General features: G+C 36.7%; 1 protein-coding gene across 2 annotated transcripts in view; it reads right to left on the reverse strand.

Annotated features, from left to right (window-relative positions):
- The window catches only part of TSHZ2 (teashirt zinc finger homeobox 2), a 410566-nt gene that overhangs the window by 228175 nt on the left and 160967 nt on the right, over positions 1-21424 (reverse strand). The gene's annotated exons all lie outside the window — the stretch shown is intronic.

Consider the following 21424-nt stretch of genomic DNA (forward strand, 5'->3'; position numbering starts at 1 on the left):
GGACATATTTCTGCCCTGCAAAAAAATTTAACTGTTCATGCTTTCTGTTCATCCCCGTCACACACTATGTGAGCTGGGCCTCATTTGAACAAGATGTTAAGCAAAGTACTCATTCATTATAATCTTGTGGAATCCTTAATCAGCAATCCTGCTTAATAAGAGTTTTTAAGTTATTTGAGATTCTGGAATTAAGATCTAGGATTAATGACTTTTCCTCTCTATAGAATGCAACATGTCTGATTGCATTTATTCCATACATTCTGGTTCCTCTTGTTTCTTCATGCTCTAAAATCCTGAGTGTTGTTCCAAATATTTGATCTCAGATGCTCCCCTGAGTGCAGTAGTACAAAGCTGCACACATGTAACAGGACAAGGGCAAAGGAATACCTCTAATTTTCCAAAATCCTGCACTTCCTTATATTTTAAGGAATGAACATCACACAACTATGACTGCCCGTCACTAAAGACAAAAAAGATAAAGAAAAAAGAAATAAGCGAAAGGATTTGGATGAAAGAGAATGACATCAGACCCTCTCTGCAATTTGATCAATCAATTCCCATACCCAATTTTTATTGATCTCCAAAGAAGCCAAAACAACACGGTTGCATGGAATTGGCTGGCCTTTTGCAAAGATATCGAGATTGAAGGTCAGACTAAGTCTTTAGCTAATGACCCCAGAAAAGCTGATGGAATTATAGCCTGTCAGCCATGTCGCTCAATTCTGAGGAAGAAGGTAGCTGCTGGGAAATCTAAGGGGACTAATAGGACCAAACTTTCTTGATTCAACTTCATTGAACTATCTGGGCAATCTGCAAACTTATTTGGCTGGTAGCAGGTAAAAGCTTTCCATGTCCTTATTGCTTTGATGTAAGTGGGTGATGTTACCTAGTTTGGGTTATGAACAGCCTGCAAGACAGCAACCAAGCTCAGAAAGCACCAAGGACCCCTCGTAAAAGGGTAAGCCCAACTCAGACAAACCCTTTCCAACCTTCCTGAATAGTGGAGAGTGCAATCTGCAGAAGCAATGCGGCATCTCTGAGTCAATCGTCAAGCAAATTAACTCCCTTGCCGATTTATTCCTCCAGTGGAACAGATTTGAGGCACAAGATACTCCTTAACTTTTGCTGATCCCATTACTTGCCCAATTGGGCAAAACACAATTTTAATTGTGTGCCAGGAGCTGAATCTTTCTTGCCCCAGGCAAATAGTTAACCACATTACTTCTTCCTTCAAGCATTAAAAATAAGGAAGCCCTGGAAGGCACAGTAGCCACTGAGTAGCCTACTGCCACATTCTCTTCCATTCAAATTTAATTTTGATTGTCAGCAAATAGGGGCACCTGTCAGTTTCCAAGAGAGAGATGGACTTTCATTCAAAAGTAGATCTCTGCCTGTGGGGAGGAAAAAGCGCCTTCCTTTCTTTAGATAATTTTTAAAAAATAACAAAAAAAATGTATATCTAAAACTTGACAAGGTAAAACACAGGCATTGCACCGCACCATGTATTAGTGGCTTACGCTGGTTCATGTCTTGTCCTGTGACAATCTTACATGACACAAAATTGCAAATATATTATATTGGAGATGTATTAAACAAAGATTTTGGTGTTCAGAAATGGAAGGATCTATGTCTGAGCGGCTTTAGTAATTTCAGAGGCAAGCTAGCTGAACTATAGCTACCACCCATTAAATATGCTGCTGGGTTTTTTTTTTTAATGGAGGGACAAGCTAATATATCAGGAGTGGCAGAACATCGCATTCCACCAGGAAAAGCCCTTTGTGTTTTGTAGCGTTGTGCTTTGGTTATGTTGCTTGATTAATTTCAGTGATGCTGAGCAAATAGGCAACAGAAACATAAGAGAAGAGAGAGAAGGAGTATAGAAAAAAAAATAAAAGGAAAGATAAAATGTGGTGGAAAATTAATTCTTAATTATTTATTAGATGGCTCATTCATTCACACCTGCATGTCTGAATTACTATTTTAACCCCTGAGGTGTGTTCCACAATTGTGACCAAGAAAGCAGCAGTAGACAATTTTAGCTGCTTTTGTCATACCTCGTTAATTTCATTTGCTGGATTTCTGGGGGTGGGGGAGAAGATCAGGGTAAAACCTGTTTAAAAAATGGTTGAAAATGCTAGCTGGTTACTGTCATCACAGACTTTTTTTTTTTTTTGAAAATCAAAATAGTTCCACCAATGAGGGTAGAATTGGTTAGGTAGTAAAAGCTTGGATAAATTATTTGCCCAACCGAATAATAAAAGGTAATGCTGCATGATCTACCTCAAGGACAAACCCTATGAGAAGTTTATGGTTCATACTATTTAGTAAAATTGACAGAATATATGCTCCAAACAAACTGGGAACATGGACTGTCCCATAACTTCCTGTACAGACAAGATCTCCATCAATTTCTTTACATGTGGCCAGAAATATTCATTGTTGGGGTGGGTGGGTATCCTTGATGATCTCTGATCTTGCTTGTTTTCTTGCACATGTTTCATTACTCAACCTAGGTAATATCATCAGTGCTGAATGAAACATCTGCAAGAGAACAACCAAGCTTAGAGAGTACCAAGGACTCCTCATTTCAACCCTGAGCTACAAATATTCTCTCTTATCATTATGGGACTATGCATAATGAAGGTTAATTTTTCAAGACAACTAATCATAGAACCTAGAATAGGATTGAGGCCACCAAATTCAACTCTTACCTCACTGCTGAAATCCAGATGAAAGCATCCTTGACAGTTAGGTACCCAGCTTCTTCCACAGTGTTTCTCAAGCTTAGCAACTTTAAGATATGCAGACTTCAAATCCCAGAATTACCCAGCAGGACACAAATCTTAAAGTTGTTAAGGTTGAGAAACACTGCTCTACTTTATACTCTTAGTGATGGAGAATCCATCATCTCTCTTAGTCATTAGTTCCATTGCCACAGTGCTCTTATTGTTAAGATACTTCTCGTAACACCCAGCCAAAATCTGCTTCCCCGTAATTTAAGATTCAGAACAGCCTCTCAGGACTCTGTAGTATGCTAAGATTCTTCATGATTCTCTAGTGCATCAATTCCCCACCACTTTAAAGAGTGCAATGGTGGGAACTTAATACTGATTTTAACAACTCCTGGCTGTTTATTTAGCCAATGTGGGGGAGATAGTAGTGACATCATATGCTAAAAGGATAGCATGAAATGTATTAACTCAATCCTGTTCCCAAAGCAAAGGAGAGAAGTGAAAATTTAGGACTGCTTCCCTCTGTAAAGTGTATGCTGCATTCTTCAATTATTCATGGAGTACATGTTTTGGATAATATTATAAATGAGTTTAGCATCAATAAGCAATTCAACTTTATCTACAATGGAGACTATATTATGGAATAAATTTCAATGAGCATTGAATCTAGCCCCTTTCAAGAGAATACTTTTTTTTTTAATTCTAAAGTTTTATCTGTTAGGTTTCTTTTGCAGGTTTTTTTTTAAATTAATGTTATTTTTTTAAACAAGCTGTTAAGGGATTAGATGATTCATATTTTCTGAGTGTGTGAATGAGTAAAACAATGAAGGGATAAATGAATGAATGAATGAATGCATTCTAGAATGTATGGAACAAATCAGAGCACTCTTCTTCATGACATCCTTTCAGGTTTTTGAAGAGTAATATCATACCCCTCTCAATTATGTTTTTCAATATTGTTTTCATGTATTCCACTCAATGCCTAAAGCCTTCCTTCCTTCCTTCCTTCCTTCCTTCCTTCCTTCCTTCCTTCCTTCCTTCCTTCCTTCCTTCTCTCCCTCCCTCCCTCCGTTTCTTCCTTCCAACTGGAAACTTAAAGAGAAGTTAAAACAGAGTTTGTAAGTGTCCTTCTTTTTAAAATTACTAACCAAATATATCTTAGTAATACTCTAGTTAAAGAACTGGAAGTGATTGCAGAAAAATCGGTGCAATTAGAGATACTGAAACCTCAAAGACTTGGATATAATATCTCAAGACACAAAGGGACAAGAATAAACTCATTTTGGGTGGCTACGGTTCCCATCTTAAGCAAGTCAGTCCCATCACAACATTTGACATATGTTTCCAGCGTCCCTGAATTATGCTGACTCCAGTTATTGTGCCTTCTTCCTGGAGAGCCAGAACCATTAATAGAACTCTGATGTGTGCATTTAGCTTCCCCCCCCCCCCTCAAAAAAAAATTGTTCTTCATCTTTAATCTACAACAAAAAAAGTATTCCTTTCTTTCTCCTCACCTACGTCCAGTGGTTGGCATGTGGGTACCTGGGTGTAAAAAATACTTTTATGTAAAAGTATTGGTCAGACAAAGAAGTAATGCAGTCAAAGAGACACTTTCTGAAACATTATAAATACTGCGCTATACGGTGGGGGTGGGGGTGGGGGGAAAGGGCTCCAAATTGTCAAAAATGACTAGCTGTGCATGAATTTTGAAATGCGTCAGATTTTGGCAGAGCAAAAACTAGCAGTAAAACTAGCAGAAGAGGGGGGAGGAAAACCTGACTTTTCTTTCTAAGCTTTAGATACCATTTTAAAAAAGAAATATCCCAGGAGGCTTTATTAAAGAAAACCTTTCCTTTTTTTATTCCTAGAATTCTTTCTATTGTTCCTCATTACTCTTTCCTTTCAATTTTTTAAAAAATGTTTTCTTTCTCTCTTTAATTTTTTTTTTTTACTATGTTTAGGATCATTTACTATTATAAGCACTACTACAGTACTTCAAAGAGATTAACCTGGTTGGTGGGGACTATGTGGGGTTGACAATGAAGGCTTTGTCCAAACTTTGTAACTCCTCCTGTGTGCATTTGTTTTAACATGGTGGCGCAGTGGTTAGAATGCTCTGTAAACTGCTTAGAGAGGGCTGTGAAGCACTGTGAAGCGGTATATAAGTCTAAGCGCTATTGCTATATTCATATTGGTACATATATGGCCTACTTAATATTTAGAATCTTTTCCCTCTTATAAAGCTCTCTTATAAGTTTCTGCTGCTTTTTTTTAACGTATAATACAGCTTTTGGTCAAAATTGTAGTGATAGTGAAGGCAAACCTCATTTTGGTTCATTTCTTTGGGGAGAATGAATGCTATTTATTGTGTAGTGGGCTTCAGTAGGCAAGAAACAGACCAGCATAGCTACAACAGCATTAATTGACTCAAAACTGGAATGGTTGAACAGTGGGCAAATTCCTATAATTTATACACTGGGCCTACAGGGCCTTAATCAAATCATCATACTTGAAAAAGCCACCCCAAATATGAATGTTCTAAGTTTCCCTCCAAAAGAGTAGGAGTTAACAGTTAGGGTCATCTAAAGGTTAGTTTCACTTTAGCAGAGCTTAACACAACTATATATCTCTCTCTGCCATTTTGCAAATATTGTAGCCCAATGCAATAGTATATTCTAAAAAGCCAATCTATAAGAAATGGATGATCTAATCTATTCCATCCTGCCTCTACCTTTGCCTTAACAGAGTCTGTGTTATGCTATGTATATCCTATGAATTGATCCACAGACAAGAATGGAGATTCTATCCTAATCTCTACATGATTATTTTGAAATATTAATGGGGGAATGGAAGCTGTAACGAAGTATTTTAAAGCTGGATTGTGTTTATTTATTTTATTGCTTTTGTTACTCTCCCCCCCACCAGTTAATTTAGGGATGTATGTAGGTGGTTTTCCCTCTTGTGGCTTCACAACAATCCCACCAGGTGTGTGAGCTTGAAAGAAGTAGAAAAGTTTAAGCTTAGATTGCAAGTTCCAAGATGTTAATTCAGATCTCCTGAATAAACGGGATAATTTTGTGTGCCTATAGATGTATTTCTTCTAGTCTTCAACACTTGAGTTGTTGGGGGGGGGGGGGATGATATGGGATGTTTTTGTACAAAAAGCAAGATTTTAAAATGAAAATACTGCATGGGACAAAAGCAATTGTCAGAAGAGATATTAACACTTTTTTTTAAAAAAAGTTATTTTCCTATTCCCTACATATTAGTTATGTTTTATTCATATATGAGTTCCATGCACACATACAAACACACACAAAATCTATGCAAATTTTATATATTATTGTGTAATTATTAATGATCTTCCAGAGTACTGAAAATTAAAATGAAAGGTTGTTTTTTTCTTGGAGAACAGCATGTGTACACAGGAAGCATTATATATACTGTAAATAACAAAGGCTTGGCATAATAACACTCTATATTTCCTCTCTTACTGGAATAGAAAAGCAAATGTGAATACATAACAGAAAACTAATTCAAGTCAGATATGAAATAAATAAAATGCATACAATGAATTTGAACTATCTAAGCTTCATCAAAATCTAAACATACAATAAGACCAGGAAAAAAATATGCATATGAATTTAGAGTCATGAAATGTCCAACTTTTTTTTAAAAAAAGTAGATCATAAAATTCCTCTTCCTAGAAAAAAAGACTACCTAATATGTATGTATATGTGTACATCTACATTTGTATAGACTATAGACATATACAACATTATGTGTGTATGCTGTACACACGCATACACACATATTGCAAATAATCAGCTACCTGTGAATAGCACTTTCTATTCCAAAAGATATGCTGATTTTTTAAAAAAGTGATTAAATCCATTTTAATGAAGTAGATTTTAATTTTTCCAATGTTGTTGCTCAAATTCCACCGATTTAGAGAAGGATGTCATGGAAGTGTCTATCAAGTGTGATACAGATATTGTCTTTAAAAATGAGATGTCTCACAGAGTAAGTGGGAAATGTATGGCCCTACTTAACACTGCTACCACAACTTCCAGCAATCCTTACCATTTGCTATCTGGACAGAGCTTCTGGGCATTGTAGTTTCACCAAGCATCAGAGTATAACTCATGACTTTTTCAGGGACACCCCAAAACCTGCGTTCTTTAGCAGTCTTGGGAAGGAAAAAAAAACAAAAACCAGAATAAGTGCCTAGCTCCTTCATGTGTAGAGATACAAATCTCAGCCATGAATGTGACAGTCCAACATGATCATATATGCATTATATGAATAAAAAAGAGGGAATAAGTTATCAGAAGGAGAAGGCAAGTACTTTGCATGGGTTAATTTAGTTGATATCAGAAAAAAAGCAAGTTTGGCCAAACTTGGTTTTTTGATGGGAGCCCATTGAAAACTTCTGTGGCTTTGGGATTAGTAGAAAAATTGAAAAAAAAACCACCCTGAAAAAAAGAAAACACTACATGGTTGTCAAGAAAACTGCATGGATCAAAACTGCCACTAGTCCAGTTCTACTAAGGGACATGTTACTCATATCTCTGTGAAGGTGATCCCTTGGCCACACATAAGTAAACAGAAACTTTACCTCACACTTCCAGCCTTCTGACGATTGAGTAATAGATTATATTTTAAAATAGCATAAATATGAATTGTGTTTGGTTTTAAGAGGTTAACCAATTACAACAATGTTTTCTAGGCATATTGCATATCTCTCCATAAATGTTTGCTGCCCTTGATTAGGGAGCTGAATGCTAAAACTTATGAGGAACAGTTGCAGGAATTGGGGATGTCTAGACTGGTAAAGAAACTAGGGGTACAGTGTTCCAATTTTTGAGGGACTGCAACAAGGAAGATGAGGTCAACTTATTTTCCAAAGCATCAGAAGGTAAAACAAGAAACAATAGACAAAAACTAAACAAGAGCAGAATCAACCTAGAACTAAGGAGAAATTTCCTGACAGTGAGAACAATAAATCAGTGGAATGACTTGCCTTCAGGGGTTGTGGATGATCCATCCTTGGAAGCTTTTAAGAAGAGATTAGACAGCCCCTTGTCTGAAATGATATAAGATCTCCTGCTTGAGCAGGGAGTTGGACTAGAAGACCTCCAAGGTCTCTTCCCATGATGATGACGATGATGACGACAACTGTTTGGTTTGGTAAGATTCTCATGACTAGATTTTGGGATCTGCAGTTGTGAGATTTTTAAGGGAGGGGTATATAAATAACAATATCCTGTCCTTCATTTTATATATTTCACCTACAATTTGTACCCAGATCAACTTCTTTCTAATATAGCACTACATGCAACCAAACATCCCTTTTATGTAGCTAAATAGACAGAGGAAATGGCTTTCTCTGACGGATACCCAACACGCTGATCAGACAAGCCATTTTTCACACGAAGAAGCACATATTTGCTACAGAGTAAGAACTGCACTGTGTAACCTTAGCTATTACCTTTCCCCTATGCTAAATGTAGTACTGTACGTGAGCTTTAATTTGGAAACTTAGACTGCATATAACTAAACCAGGGAAAATCCATTCCCATTATTTAAAGCAATTCAACAATTGAAACCGAAATAGTTATATAGACTCCTCAGAAGGTGTCTTTCATCCTACCCCAAAAACCCAAACAACACTGTGAAATTCCATTCTCACCCACTCTCACGTTATTATGATATTATAATATTATAATCTTGCACACCTACTTCTCAAGTCTTAAGTGTCTACTCTGTCTCAATGTGTGTTTAAGTTGATTTTCCTCCAAGAGCTCAAGGCAACATATACAGCATTTCTTTTTTTCCTTATTATACAACCCTGTGAAATTGATTGCTGTGTTCAGTTGTCATTGGACAGGAGTAGTGGTGGGTTTCAAAATTTTTTACTACCGGTTCTGTGGGCGTGGCTTGGTGGGCATGGCATGGTGGGTGTGGCAGGGGAAGTATACTATAAAATTTCCATTCCCACCCCACCCCACTAACCCGCTTTCCAGCTCTGTTCTCCTGTGCAGGGCAACAAAAGAAGACCCAGCCAATCAGCTGGGACTCGGGAGGCAGAGAATAGATGGGGCGGGGCCAGTCAGAGGTGGTATTTGCCAGTTCTCTGAACTACTCAAAATTTCTGCTACTGGTTCTCCAGAACTGGTCAGAACCTGCTGAATACCAGCTCTGGACAGGAGTCTCCCAATGATGAAGAGGGTTAGGGTTAGGGTTGGAAATATGGATCTCCTCAGATGTAGGACAAATTTTTAAGCAGAATCATGCTAAAACGTGGAATGCCAACCACTCCAAATTGCAGCCTGTATTCATAGTTAATGATTTCAATTGCTTTAAGCCTAATTTTTTCCCCAAGTTGTACAAGGATATATTTACATTCCATTCTCTTGCAAGCTTAGTATAAAATTGCTTGTATGTCATTTTGCCCTTCAGAAGAATGGTCTTTGCTTCCAGAAATAAAAGCAAAATATTTATATAATTGTAGATAAACATCCTAGATTTATTAAGTTTGCCACATAAACCCGATAGGGCTTTTGAAAGAATAACTGTAACATTAAAGGAGGGCAAAGGGTATGTTTAAAGGCTATTATTGACAAAACTGTGTACAGATTTGCATGGCTGCAAAAAGAGACATTAGCTCCCAAATAAATAATCACTGTGTTAAGTGAAATCAGAACAAGCAAAGTTTAGTTGTATTAGTGAAATCAGAACAAAGAAAGATTATCTGTATTGGATTCAGAAACCTCTGATTTATTCTCAGTCTAAAACTTCTGATTAGCTTCTGCGGAGACAAATTAATCAAATGAGGGGTCGACTAGTAGTTAATCGGTATGTTCATATGTGTGAATGTGTATGTGAGTGAGTGCATCTGTGTACATTGGAGGGAAACAAGATAGAGCAGCACAAGCTTTTTTTTATACTGTCCACACTTTGAAATGAAACATCATTTCCACACTTCCCAGAATAAAATGCAAATTAGGGTATCGTTATTCTTCAGAATTTGCATCTCTCTTAAGCTTTGCGATTCAGTTCTCACTTTGAAAGATGTGTTTAGATAAAATCCATTTAGAAGGATAGATTTTGAAAGAAAATATAACTTTAAATATGTATTTAAATTTGATTTTTTTTTGGCTGATGTTTTAATTTAAAAAAAAAACCCACCAGCAATATGGATCTAGGAAAAAGTGGGTTTGGACAACCTGCAAAACTGACACATAAAATATTCTGGGCACTCTTACTAGAAAGTAAAATAAAATATATAGAGGAAATGGTTTTCTTTAACATTTACACAACATGCTGATGAGGCAAGTCATTTTTCATGCAGATATTTAAACTGAAAGAAGCTTGTTTCAAGTAAGAAATGCATTACAAACATCCAAGAATCTTAGCTATTACCTTTCTCCTATGTAAACTTGAGTTTTTATTTGGAAATTCAAGAAACTTCCCCATTGGATGACTAAAAAAATAGAGCTCTCTGTCACAAACAAGCAAATCAGGTAGCTAGTCCTCAGTAATTCTCTCATTTAAGTAAATCAAATCCTTCCCCTGGATTTACGGAAATTAACACTTTCTCATGTTTAAACACCATATAATCCTGGATATTGTGAATCTAAGCAATTTTCTATTTACACATCTGGAGAAATAAAGTGTCTGAAGCAGTCAGCAGGGGGTAATTATCAGGAAATGAAAAAGAAAACAAAAAAAGGAAAGGAAAGGAAAGGAAAGGAAAGGAAAGGAAAGGAAAGGAAAGGAAAAAGAAAACGTAGTCACATGCCATTTAGAACAGACTTATGATGCCTGGAAAGATTTTTGTAGTTTGGAGTGAGAAACATAAGGCACTTTAGATTTATGATAGAAAATGCTATATAAGTGAAAGTTTTGCAGAAACTACATTCCATATGTGATCAAATGGAAAGACTTTCAGAAATAAAGAGGCCGGTTTGTATCTCACATCATTTGACTGAAAAACAAATACATTTCCAACTGCAATGCCCAGAACTGGACAGAAAGCTAGACTTCAATGCATTTTGTCATCTGTTGTTTCCCCTGAGATTTACAAGCCTATAAGGATTCATCAGTTTTCCATATATTTCCCCCCTCCCGGAGGCCCATGGGAAATACATCACAGGTAAGCTTTCAAACTAAGACAAACAGTAGTACAGGTGCAGTTTACTGCAAGTAACAAGGTGGCTCATGCCACAGCACCCTCTCCCCACCACACGAAAACTGTTATCAAATCATTTCTAAAGAACTGAGGCTTCATTTCATTTTGCTTTCTTCCAGTGTAAAAGGTTGGAAACTGCAATGTCTACCTGGCACTGGGGAAATGACATTTAAAGCATTATCTTGACCCTGTCTACTTACAAAAGAAAACATTGAGACCAAGGTTCCAGATGTCTGTAAAGAAAGTGCCAGAGGAAAGCAGCTATCTTAACTTTAGTGTAGCGCATTTGACAATCTTCTGCTTGAAGACAACATCAACACGTGATTCTTTTTGCTTTAAATTCATTCCTGCTCTTTTTCTTTTTCTTCTTTTCTTCAAATCCCAGGAATCAAACTTGTATTTCAATAAAAGACTCAATTATGATGGCGAAGAAAAACAATGCCCAGGCTTGCAACACTTGGAGAAAAATCTGCACATAAATGAGTGCCCATGAGAAAATGTGCAATAATTACATCACCTAGCATAATCGCTTTTACAATTAATTGGTATCTCTAATCCCTTCCATAAGTACATGGATCAAACAACTGTCTTGCTTTATGCCAACATTTAATGTGTGTTAAAGTTCTGTAATTCTGATCCCTGGAATTCTCTTGCTTATACCTTTCGTGTATTGTGTGTGTGTGTGTGTGTGTGTGTGTGTTTTGCAATTGAGAGCCAGTTTGTCTAGTAGTTAAGGCACCAGGCTAGAAACCAGGAGACTGTGAATTCTAGTTCCAGTTTAGACATGAAAGCCAGCTGGGTGACACCTTGGACCAGTTACTTTCTCCCAGGCCAACCCAGAGTTGTTGTGGTGGTAAAAATAGGAGAAGAGACGAGTAAGTTTTTAAAAATAATAATAATAAAGGTGAGAGAAAAATAAGTAAGTTAGTTAGTTGCTGTCCTTGATTGATTTAAGGATTTATTGCAGCCTTCACCAAGGTAGTGCCCTTCAGACATCCTGATACATCCAAACATGCAAGTTACTGAACTCAACACTTTCTCTATAGTACTAATACAAATATATTTTTCATTGCTTTCTTTTGGGATGGATTTTAAATTTCCTAGTCTATTTTAGAGCCCCAAAGTTTCCTATCCTCCATCCGAAATCTGATTGGTGTTCTTTTTTTTTTGTCCCCAAGATGAGATAATGCCCACTACTTTAGATTTGCTATTATAACTTTGCAAAAGGTAAAGTAATTGCTCCCTGCAATCAGTGAGAATGAGCTTTAGGAAAGGAGGTGGAGGGTGGAAAGGGGAGAGAAGGAATTCCTCTAAATAAATGAGGCTGTACACAAAACCACCAACAAATAGGTCAAGATAGTTCAAAGACCAACCAGATGGCAGTTGGGCTGCATGTGTCCAGGAATTATTTACAAAATATTTTTTTATCTGATGAGGTCATGTTGACTTTTTTCCAAAAGCTGTTATACAGCAGAGAAGTGGATGTTTGGGGGCTATTTTTACAAAAAAAATGTTTAGCTAGTTGAGATTCCTCCTCGTACAGTAAGCACAAACAGGCTTTTAAAAAGCTTTCTAGCAACCATACAGACATATAGATTTTTAAAACTCTTCTTTCCTGTGCTTTAAATTTTCAAAAATTGGAGTGATTTCTTTTTCCCAAATGAAATCTGGGGAATTGTACATTACGTTCTCAATGCTTTTTTTTTTTTAAATGGCTGTTTGAAATTTTGGCTTTCCTTCTGCTGCAGTCATTATTTTACAAGGATTTCTGCTCTGGTTCAAAGTGATGGATAAATCAGGGGCAAATTATCCCAATGCAACAAACCAAAACAGCTTTAGCTCCAAACTGCAAACCATGGCTTCTGCTGAGCTCTTTCTGTGCAAGATTTTCCAGCAGGCTTGATACCACATCAGTCTCTTGCAAGATGCAACACTCAAAGCTTGTGGCCCTTTCCGTCGACTTTGAAAATATTAAAACTGAAACATATTAAATTGTGTTTAGGGTAAATGGACCTTTTAATAGCAGTCAACTTGTTCCTCAAGTTAAAAAGTAGGCTTATTTTTTAAAAAAATTATTTTATTTAAATCTGCTGCCCTGAATTTAGAAGTTTTTACCTCTTCCCCCCCCCCCCCAAAAAAAAGCAGAACGGAAGGTAGTGAAATTAAGATGTTGGAGGGGGGGTGGGCGTGTTGGTAAAACTCCTTATGCAAACAGGATGTTGTAAATGACTCTTTGAAAAGGGGCCTTGTGCTAGGTCTCCGCTCTGTCCTTTGATTTATTAGGCGTTTCAGCTGCAGACCAAATAGGTTTTCCTGTTCCTGTTAGCTTCTCACTATGCAGTTTTCAAGTCATTATGCTCCAAAGAAATGCATCCCCAGAAAAAATCTGTTACAGTGCTCTAAATAATATGCGATGTGAAAAAAATATGTTGTTAAAAGAGCTTCCTGTTTGGGTTTCCTCGCTGGTAATACAGTTGAAATGTCTCAAAGGTGTATATGTCATGTACAGATCGAAAGAGAATTATCCCACCTTCTTTTTTTTTTTTTAAGGGGGAGAACCAACAAACAACAAGACTTCAGCATTTGCTGCACAGTCTCTTTCTTTCTTTCTTTCTTTCTTTCTTTCTTTCTTTCTTTCTTTCTTTCTTTCTTTCTTTCTTTCTTTCTTTCTTTCTTTCTTTCTTTCTTTCTTTCTTTCCTTCTTTTAAATGCCCTTGGCAAAAACTTTGGCTCACTCGATCTTTTAAAAATGTTTCTTCTTTCTCTCAGCCTGTCGTGGATGGTAAGTGCAATCACATTACACACAGCTTTCTTTGGAAAGCCCCTTTTTAATGATCTGGCAGCTTTTAGACACTGACTGCTTCCAGAAAAAATTTCAATCCTTCTTCCCACAGCTTCCACAAGCGCCTGTGATAAATGACACCTGTCATTCTGTCACAGACAAATGGCACAGATGGGAACCTCAATGATGTATGGTTCAACTGAACAGGAAATCAAGTCTGGGTTTGTTGTGGTTTCCCCCACCCACCCCTCACCCTCGTAAGTGGAAAAAGCTGACCAGGACAGTGTCATGAGCCTGTTCCAGAGGCTTTGCTCAGAGAAGGAAAGGAACATTAGAGAGGCACTCCATAGGTAGTAGCCATTTTTGGAAACATGTGATTGCTGTGAAGCACACAATAGCAACTCTAAAAAGACCAGAGAAATATTGACACACGGATTGGAAGGCCTCCCAAATTCATGTCAGTCGACACTGTGATTATGCATACATATCATGTTAGGCTGCATCATGGCTTGCTCGGCTTGGCTTAGCTTGTTGTGTGGATGCAATGACCATGGCTTGTAAACTATGACTGATGTCGGCAGGGGTGCAGGAAAGCAAAGTAGTCAATGACATTTTTTCTGCGGGTTTTTTTTTTTTGTGTGCTTCGCATGTGCAACCCCAAAGTGGGTAACATTTTGATTACACCGTGATGGACTCTATCTTGACTTTTTTTTTCTTTTTTTGCTATCCTGTAACAAAGTTCATTGTATGCTCCAGCATTTGCTTGTGGAACAATCCTATTACTCATATAATTGAATAATCGCACATTAGATGTTGACTTGGTGCCAATCTTTGTTGCTTTTAATGGTTTTAATCTGTTCAGTTTTATAGTTTTCAGTACGATTTTATGTCTTGTTTTAACTTTTGGTTGGGAGTCGCCCAGAATTGGTTAAAAGATGGGCAACTATATAAATGTTTACAAATAAATAAATAAATTTTTGGAAGAGCCTTGGTGGTGCAGTGGTTAGAATGCAGTATTGCAGGCAAACTCTGCCCACTACCAGGAGTTCAATTGTCATCAGCTCATGATTGACACAGCCTTCCATCCTTCCAAGGTCTATAAAAATCTGAGGACCCAGATTCTTGTGGGCAATATGGTGACTCTGTAAACCACTTAAAGAGGGCTGTAAAGCACTGTGAAACAGTATATAAGTCTGCTATTGCTAAGTGCCTATTTTATCTCTGTATAATAAGCAGCAAGTTTATCAAGATACATTCATTTATTGGGAAAGTGAATCTGAAAATAAACGTATGATATTCATGGACATTTGAAGTTGGATCTGAATAGTTTTCTCTCCTCAAAAAAAAATGAGCAGAAAGATGAAGTTAACTCTGAAACACCCAAGCCATTCCTTCCCTAAACTCCACACTTCAGGGTACACCACAATACCAAAGATATCACATAATCATTACCACTTTCTTATCATTGTCAAGTAAGAAAAACTAAAGGGAACATCTCCTTGTGCACACAATTTTCTTGGCAATGCTACAGAAGTTGAATTGCCACAGCCGCCTTCTGTCAACTATTCAATCCAGTTTACAGCCTGAAGGTTTCCAGGAAATCCCTTATCCAAGTACTAACTAGGTATGATTTTTTTGAGAATGTCAAGTTTATCTGGATGATATCAGCTATCTAGGCTAAATGCCAAAGAAGAGAAACTTTTAATATGCCCCCAGCAAACATGTAATTGACATACTGTAAGGATTTGTTGATTCAAGCCATTCATTTTCTTCACTTTCTGTTGTGTTAGTGTACAACCTGAGTCTCACATGTTACTTTCCCAAAGTCCCTCATGTTACCCAAGGGGTCCTTTGAAATTTTGACTTAATTATAATTTTTAATGAAACAACGGAGACATTATTAAATACATATCTGGAAAATAATTTTGGTTAAGTCTACTTTGGTCTTGAGCATGTACAGTTTTGGGATGGAAGTTCCTGATGTGTCCCTCAAAGGAGAGGTTTGATGTGAGTCTGACAAAATTTAGGCAGTCCTTCACTTGAGCCACATACGATCCTGAGCATCAGCCATGCCCTGTTGGCATTCAAGTTAGGTAAGATGGCATGCTGCCCATCCAGGCGAGCTCGCCTGAAACCTAATTCAGCTTTGAGAAACTTCAAAAACCGAATTTGGAGCCAAAAAAATCCCTGCACACAGATACTTCTCTGTTTTGTTTATATTCAGATGCTGCCCCCCCAATGATCTCTATGCATTAATAAATTGTATGAGCAGAATGGGGAAAAGGAAAAAGAAAAAGAAAAAAAAGGAAACTTCTCTCTGAGTGAAACTTGGAACACAGCATGAACCGAAGCACCTGGGGCAAAATCTCTTCTCTTATTCTGTTTCCTGAGGATACAGCTGAGCCCAGGTTTTCTGGCATGCACAATCAGTGTTCAGTTTGAAACAGATGCTGTTCCTGTGAAAAAGAAAAAAAAAAACCCCAAAATTAAAAATGCAAAGGTTGAACGTTTAACTGGAGTTTATGGCTAGCTTTCCACAGAAAAGGAGAAAAGTCCTAATGTCCATTAAGCGCGGTATAGAAATAGAACTTTGTGCCAGGAAAAGATGAATACTCTGAAAGTAGGCCATAAAGAAACAATTATCCTCTGTATCGGGTAGGCAATCTTTTAATGGTGAGGCATTCCATTCTTTTGATAATTATTCTTTTAGTTCATGCTAACATACTGAAGTGTGTGTGATTGAAAGGTTTGGCTGGGTTTGGATAGGTTTTTTAAAAAAGTAATTTATGGCAAATTTGGTAGATTAATCGTAACAGAGCCTTAATGCTGCATGAGTTTTGAGAAAAAAAGAAAAAGAAAAATAATAAATTGCTGAAAATGGCTAATTTGCTATGAAATAACTGGCAATGTACAGAAAGTCCCCAACTTACAACATTCATTTAGTGACTGTCCAGAGCTACAGTGACAATGAAAAAAGTGACATGACTGTTTTTCACACTTGCAAACTTCTTACAAGCAAAATCAATGGGGAAGTCAGATTCATTTAAAAAATATGTTGCTTATAATGCTAGTGATTTATTTAACAAATGTGGCAAGAAAATGGGGCAAAAGTAATTTAACAAATGTCTCACTTTATTTTCTTTTACTTTATTATTTATTTTGAGCCATACTTGATATATTCTATAGACTGTATGTGAATGAATATATATTTATATAATAATATAAAATATAATATGTATGTATATATGTGTATACACACATCAATAGCACTTAGACTTATATACCACTTCGTAGTGCTTTACAGCCCTCTCTAAGTGGTTGACAGAGTCAGTATATTGCCCCCCGCTCCCCCCCCCAAAAAAATCTGGGTCCTTATTTTACAGAATTTCAATACAGAATTTGTTTAGTCCTTAAGCTTATCATGGAATTGAGACTACATGAAAACATATTGCTTCATCTTCTCATCTATAGAATATAAAGACTTTTCATAAATAGATAAGTGATTCATATCATGAATGTATTTCTTCCTATCAGGAGGATAGATTTTGTTCCATTTACATGAGATTGTCTATTTTACATTTTCAGGCTCAGTAAAGCCAAAGTTATTCATATAATGAATATATATATATATATATATATATATATATATATATATATTATGGAGTTGGGTGGCCTCCAAATCCAATCAATCAATTCCGTATTTTAGGAATACAGTTATAGAGGAATATGGAGATAATAATGAAGAAAACAATTAAGAACCATTAAATACATTCAGTTCTGGGAAAGAAAAGATGAGGAAAAAACCCTCCCCTTAAGATCCTAAGACTTGCAAGTGTGTTTAAGATTGCTAAGACAACTAGGCACGGATATTATTGGTACATTTAGGTAAATCATATTCAGTATACAATTTTAAAAATAACCATTATAGATCAACAGTTCTAAGGTATTTCTCCTTTGTATAGTCCAGATGTTCTAACAGAATGCTTTCCTTGTTATCTTCAAATTGCAGATCTAACCATCATAACACATATGTATACATATGAAAGAGCATAAGCAATTGTCTCCTTTTTTGTATAGTGTCATTTTTCTTTAAAAAAAGGGAATGCATTAAGTCACCAATTTTAAGATCTCTCTTTTTCATTGATGCCTCTTCTCCAGATGTGCCTCAGGCTTGAGGAACAATAACAAACACAACATTCTAAAGATCCACCATCACAAATCCACACAGCTTCATTTTCTTCCAAGCAAGGACAGACAACATCACAAATTCACAAAGCAAGTGAAAGCATGTCTAGCTGGATGGACACATTCCTGGTTTCTTTAAAAATGTACAAGGGGAGATGTACTTACACCAATGACCTGGTATTTTAATTCTATGTTGTTGCATTGAAGTATTTTTATAGGATGCACAAAAGTGAGACAAATTAAAATGATGATCTTTATCATTATATGGCAGTGTTTCTCAACCTCAGCAACTTTAAGAAATGTAGACTTCAGTTGTCAGGATTCTGCAGCCAGCATGCCTTTCGGGGGAATCCTGGGAGCTGAAATTTACACATCTTAAAGTTGTCACAGTTAAGAAACACTGCTATAAGGTAACATTAGATAAGGTAGCGCTGCTATAAGGGAACATGCCCCTCCCCAATGGCTATATGGACTTAGTTGATGTTGTCGGTCATTTTAGAAGGAATTTCATGTATTTTAGTAGCTGTAATATGTATTGACATGTACATAGGTAGCCCAGCCTGCATCATGATCCAGAGTTGCTTTAAGGGACTTTATTTGCATCAATACTCAATAAGAAATGCATAAAGAAACCTGTTATCCTCGGTTATATCTGTGTCAGTCATGAGTTAGATTTGCTTAAACCGTTCACTTTTTTTCATCTATAAAATCTATTCCAATCAGCAACTTGACAAAATGAACCAGATCTCAAACAACACAAGCAAATATCTTGGAGAACAACAGGAACAACAAAACAATCCCTTATGTCAGCATAAGATGCAAGATAAGTAACAAAATGAAGACAAAATTAATATGCTTATGAATAAAAAAAAGTAAAAGTGGGGGGAAGTCCTGTATTTAGATAGGCATAAAGACAACTGATTGACTGATTGATTGATACAGTATCTGCAAGGCCGTTCACTTTTTTTCATCTATAAAATCTATTCCAATCAGCAACTTGACAAAATGAACCAGATCTCAAACAACACAAGCAAATATCTTGGAGAACAACAGGAACAACAAAACAATCCCTTATGTCAGCATAAGATGCAAGATAAGTAACAAAATGTGATGTGACATAAGTCAAGCAATGTAATATGACGTGACACTACAAGTAAGCACACACACAAAACCACAAATTTTTTTAGCTGAGATGCTTATTATCTTCCAATGTCTGATCTGAATCTTTTATGATGGACTTAAGTGGAGTGAATGCTGTTACAATTTGGCTGATGTCATGAGTTTAATCACGATCTGGATTCAGCCAATTTTCTGGCAGCCATCTCAAATCCCATGTCCTTTCAAATCAGTCTCTGAAAAAGATGACAGACCCCAGCAGCATTGTCCTAAACAGTTAGAATGGCAATATTTTTGGATCACAATCCTGAATACCATTAAGAAGGCTATTAAGATTCTAAAAAACCGCCAACAAGTTCCCACTCGTAAATAATTGCAATTATTATTTGGAAAGTAATCACAAATAATAACACATAAATGAGCAAAAATAACAAATCTGTCTTGAAACAAAACACAGTGTGTTAACTTGCTCATGAATTGCATTAGTATCACACATTGATGGGGTCTATTATTTTATTTTAATGTCAGACCTCAGGGAGGATTAGACTAAAGGATGGGTTCTCTATTTTTATTCTTTTTATTTTGCCAACTAATGAATGTTTAAAAATACACTACATGCAGCAGCGAAGGTGCAACATGAAGACAAAATTAATATGCTTATGAATAAAAAAAAGTAAAAGTGGGGGGAAGTCCTGTATTTAGATAGGCATAAAGACAACTGATTGATTGATTGATTGATACAGTATCTGCAAGGCAGTTTCTCTTCAAAGAATTGTAAGCTTTCAGAATCATACCAAATTATCTTTCTTGCTTTAAAAAAATCATTTTTAATACTACCTCTGTTTGTGAAAGCATATTTACCAGAACGTAATGGTAGAAGGTAGGCTTTGAATGTAGGTTGTCCTATGTTCAATCCCTCTCATTTTTAAAAATATAGATTAAAAAATATCAGAATGTAGATAATGAGAAGGACGGTCCTGTGCCTAATAATGTTGGGAGAGTAGCACAAGTGACAAAACATAGAACAATTGATTACCTGCTTTAAGAAAATTTCTTATGTTCCTAACTGAAATACAGTATGACTTCTTAGTTTAATTCAATGGGGTTCTTTACCCAGAACTGTTGAGAAGTTGAGAGACTTTAGAAATATGAGTTATAAATATATAAATATGCCAGAACCATTTTGGTGTAGTGGTTAAGTGGCTGAACTTGACACTGTGGGGAATTCTGGTGGTGCAGTGGTTAGAATGCAGTATTGCAGGAAAACTCTGCCCACTGCCAGGAGTTCAATCCTGAGCGGCTCAAGGTTGACTCAGCCTTCCATCCTTCTGAGCCTGGCAAAATGAGGACCCAGAATATTGGGGGCAATATTCTGACATTGTAAACCACCCAGAGAGTGCTGTAAAGCCCTGTGGGGTGGTGTACTGTATAAGTCTAAGTACTACTGCTATTATGAATTCTAGCCCCCTTCTTAGGCTTTCATACTTTATGAGTTTGGGCTGTTTATTTTCCCCCATCCCACAGGACAGTTGTGGGAAAAACAGAAGGCAGGTACATTAGGTATATCACCTGGAGTTGGGAGGATATCATCATTATCCAATCCCAGGAAAATTGCTTAGAGCAGTGGCATCCCTTGGGTGCAAAGTTTTATATTCGGGATAATGTCGGCATTCCAGAAAATCTCCATTCCAATCAGTAACTCCGAGACAAATAATATCTCAAAAGTACCTTTATTAGAAAAGTACCTGGCACATCTGTGGAATCCTGAATCTAAAAGTTTTCAGGTTTCCACAATTTCCCAAACTACAAATCCATCCCTCCTTGGTCATCATCACATGGCTCAATCACAATCCGTCCAAAAGTAAGATCCTTATTTCATTTGCGCCATACTAAATGACCTTGAACTAACAAAATAATTTTATTTTGTCTACTTAGACCTACTTAATTGAAATCACCCCCTCCCACTTTTCTCAGGCTATGTGACAGCATGGAATATGGCTTCCAAAGCTGACATACACAATTTCAAATATATCTTGGTAATATACTTCCTCTTATTTTGTCTATGGATATACAGAACTGCTTTGGGGAAGCAGCTTAAGAATATTAGAACTGAAGTTCTTCATCTTTTAGCCAGCTGCCCAATTCCATAGACATTGAATAAGTAGTAGGTATTGTTTGACTCTCGGCTACATGCATGCATATTCATGCACATGACAAAGAATGAAAGTGTACGGCTCCTTTGCCTTTCTTTCATCTATAACTATAGTCCTCCAATTACCCATCTAATCACCTAATCTGATAGCCTATTGCTGATTGCATTTTGTGTACTGATGCATGAGAGGATTAATCTTTCTGTTCAGCATCTCAGATTTCTTTTTTTTTAAAAAAATACATTGTTACAGCAAATTTTTGAAT

Source organism: Pseudonaja textilis, chromosome 3, assembly GCF_049901715.1.
Source record: "Pseudonaja textilis isolate UNSWEBS1 chromosome 3, rPseTex1.2, whole genome shotgun sequence".
NCBI lineage: Eukaryota > Metazoa > Chordata > Lepidosauria > Squamata > Elapidae > Pseudonaja > Pseudonaja textilis.